The sequence below is a fragment of the Arachis hypogaea genome, chromosome 17, assembly GCF_003086295.3.
Source record: "Arachis hypogaea cultivar Tifrunner chromosome 17, arahy.Tifrunner.gnm2.J5K5, whole genome shotgun sequence".
In the NCBI taxonomy this organism is placed as follows: Eukaryota; Viridiplantae; Streptophyta; class Magnoliopsida; order Fabales; family Fabaceae; genus Arachis; species Arachis hypogaea.
Genome location: NC_092052.1, coordinates 37,311,127 through 37,315,325, shown reverse-complemented (window position 1 = coordinate 37,315,325; position 4,199 = coordinate 37,311,127).

Below are 4,199 nucleotides of genomic sequence, written 5' to 3'. Positions count from 1 at the left end.
AGAAGATGTCTGATGAGTGGAGAAAGAGCACCTTAGTACCTATCTACAAGAATAAGGGGGATATACAAAGTTGCGAAAATTATAGAGGGATTAAACTTATGAGTCATACTATGAAGTTATGGGAAAGGGTGATAGAACGAAGGTTGAGAAAAGAGACACAAGTAACAGAAAACCAATTTGGATTTATGCCAGGTAGATCTACCACTGAAGCGATATACCTATTAAGAAGGATGATGGAGAGGTATCGTAGTAATAAAAGGGATCTACATATGGTGTTTATTGATTTGGAAAAAGCGTATGATAGGGTACCAAGGGAGGTCTTATGGAAGGTTTTAGAAAAAAGAAGAGTAAGGATCGCATATATTCGGGCAATTAAAGACATGTATGATAGGGCCACAACTAGTGTGAAGACTCAAGGTGGTGTGACAGAGGAATTTCCTATTGGTATAGGATTGCACCAGGGATCATCCTTAAGTCCATACCTTTTCACATTAGTCTTGGAAGTACTCACAGAGCACATTCAAGAGCCTGTGCCATGGTGCTTGCTTTTTGCCGATGATATCGTCCTTATGGGAGAGTCAAGAGAAGACCTAAATAAGAAGTTGGAGTTATGGAGAGAAGCTTTAGAAGTGTATGGTCTGCGCATAAGCCGTAGCAAGACGGAATATATGGAATGTAAGTTTAGTCTGAGAAGGGAAAACCCTAATATAGAGGTGAAGATTAGAGAAAACATCCTACGAAAAGTTAAAAGTTTTAAGTATCTTGGGTGCATCATACAGGATAATGGAGAGATTGAACAGGATGTAAATCATAGGATCCAAGCAGGTTGGTCAAAATGGCGGAGTGCATATGGTTTTATATGCAACAAAAAAGTGCCTCTAAAACTTAAGGTAAATTCTATCGCACCGCTATAAGACCGGCTATGCTGTATGGTACGGAGTGTTGGGCGGCTAAAGGGGAGCACGAACATAAGCTGAGTGTGGCAGAGATGAAGATGTTGAGATGGATGAGTGGTCATACGCGATTGGATAAAATAAGAAATGAAGATATAAGGGAGAGAGTTGGAGTAGCACCCATTGTGGAAAAGATGGTTGAATCGCGTCTCAGGTGGTTTGGACATGTGAGAAGAAGACCGATAGAACATCCAGTCAGGAGGGTGGATGAGATGGAAGATGGACAAAGGGCGAAAGGCAGAGGAAGACCTAAGAAGACCATCCATGAGGTGGTCAAACGAGATCTACATGTAAACGGTCTCTCTGTAGACATGATACATGACAGAGCACAATGGCGTCGTTTGATTCATGTAGCCGACCTCATTTAGTGGGACAAGGCTTTGTTGTTGTTGTTGTTATATTACAATTTAAATACACATCCAAAAATCAAATTAGTTAGAATTCAAAATTTCGAATTTAAAATTCTAAAATAAATCTTAAACCATCTTAAATCACTAGTAAAATCTTCGCTTCGTAAAGATCCAGAGCTGCATCGCCTCTCCCTCCTCATCAGTGGCCGTTTTCGTCTTCTCCCGCGTTGGACACTCCTCTGTGACGATCTCCTCCTTTGGCAACGCGTTCTTCCCCGCGACGCGCACTTCCCCTGTGTACACCTTCGCGCCTCCTCCATCGATGGGTTCCTCTTCGTCCCAAGTCTCCTCCCTCGCGCGACGCACAACCGCTCCCTTCTCCCGCGCCTCCCCTTGTCTCTTCTCCCACGTCACACTCCTTCTGTCTCTAGTATTTCTGCTTTGCAAAATTCTAAAAAAATTTGGTTGAGTTCATTCATGAAGATATGTTATCTTTTTTTTTTTCACTTAATAAAAAGTTCTATTTTTTAAATTTATGTATAATATTAGAAATGTCTGTGTTTTTTTTAAATGTATTTGTGATTATAATTTTTTTTGCTCTCATGTTTGATTTGGGAGTTGTAAAGTTAACCTAATTTGGATGTGTCAATACTTAATTTGGATGTGTTTATGTTGTTCATTATGTTCTTATGTACATATATAAGTTTTTTTACATGAGTTTTGGATGTGTTGATAAAATATTTAGAGTGCATTCTTATAAATTTGGATGTGTATTTGAGTTTAATTTTTTCTGTGTTCAATATGTAATTTAGAACTACAATGAGAATAATTTAGATGTGTTAATACATAATTTTAAATGTGTTTATGTTGTTTATTTAATTTTAGATGTGTTTTTGACATGAGTTTTGAATATTTTGAATAAAAAAATTGAAGTGAGTTTAATTTATTTTAAAAACTTCACTGATTTTTTAAAAATTAGTACACAAAAAGTTATTACGAGTTTTATGATTTAGTTTGCAAAAAATTAATGTATTGCAAGTAGTTACAAATTTTACGATGATAAGTATTCAAAATAAAAGTGGTTTCTTAAAAATAGGAAATATGATTAATAAAAAAATTAAAATAATAAAATATAAAATTTAAAGGCTGAATAAAGGCTAAATTTTGTTGTACAAGTAGCGTTTTCCATATCAAATACACCTATGAGAGAGAGACACATGAAAGCTAATTTTAGTGTTGACCGTTCCTTGACTGAGTTAAGATGCAGTGAAATTATTAACACTATACGGTAATTGTTTAGTTTTGCTGTGGTTAAGTAATAAACATTAAAAAAGACAAATTGAAAAAAATTCAAAATAAAAATTAAGAAAATTGTTGTAAAACAACTAAATAAATAAGGAAGATGTAAATATAAAAATATGTAAATAGAAGATTCTATATAATTAACTCAATAATAATTTATATATATACATTAATATTATATGTTGTAATACGTATATATATGTAAAGATAGAAAGAAGTATTAAAAGTAAAGAGAGAAAGAATTGCATTTGTTTTATTACTATAGAGAGAGAGAAATAGAAATATTTGTAATTGTATGTGTGCTTTATAGTAAGAAAGAGAGAAAGAGGGAATATATTAGTTTTATTATTACTGTACGTTTCCTGAGGGTTTAGCCTCCTATTTATAGATACAAAGGTCCAAGCATTCAACATTTCATTTATTTTCATTTTGGCTTGGAAGCTTCAAACCGCCCATATATTGAATGGGCATCCACGTACTTTGAACTTATCACAACACTCCCCCTTGGATGACCATTCAGGATTATGCCTCATTAAAACCTTACTAAAGAAAAACCCAATGGGAAAAAAAACCTTAGTGAAGGAAAAAGAGTACAAAATCCTTTAGTGATGGGGACTGCCTCATTAAAAACCTTGTCAGGAAAAATCCAATGGGAAAAAAAACCTGACCAAGGGAAAAAGAGTACAGTCTCCCTCTCTTACCGACATCATTTAATGTCTCGAAATCGACGCATCCCAATCTCATGTACCAATCTTTCAAAGGAGGATTTTGGGAGTGACTTTGTAAATAAATCTGCCAGATTGTCACTTGAGCGGATCTGTTGGACATCAATTGTCCCTTGATTTTGAAGATCATGAGTGAAGAAGAATTTGGGAGAAATATGCTTTGTTCTATCACCTTTGATGTTGACGAATGAATTTTTGATGGTTTAGAATTTCACAAATGAATTCTCGTTGCAAGTATAGTTTCTAAACCAATCACTAATCCTTTCATACAAAAAGTTGTTTGTCACTAGTACAAACCCCTAAAATTTATAAACCGAAGTATTGGACCTCGGGTCGTTCTCCCTAGGAATTACAATAAAGTGTCTTGTTATTGGTTATGAGTTATTTTGGGGTTTTGGATAAGAAGCATGAAAAGTAAATGGCAATGAAAATAAACTAACAACTATAAAAGGCTCTTGGTAAGGTGTGAGAACTAGAAGTCCTATCCTAGTTATCCTCCTCAATTGTGATGAGAATTATTCATTGCTACCACTTAGTTAACCCTTACTAATTAAAGGAAAGTCAAGTGGATGAATTTACTTGAGCCACAAGTCCTAGTCAACTCCCAAGGAAGGACTAGCTTTAGTGCATCCCAAACCAATTAGCAATCTCTCCAATTATCAATCAACAAAGGAATTAGATAATTCAAGCGTCACTAATTACTCTACCGTAGGCCAAGAGGAACAAAATCTACACTACAACTAAAAGAGACATTTCAACAAACACATAAAGTGCAAGAGGAGTAAACATTATTAAATGCAAGAATTAAAGGAATCTACAACTACAAAAACAAGAGATCAACAATAGAAAAGCAAAGAAGACACATTTAT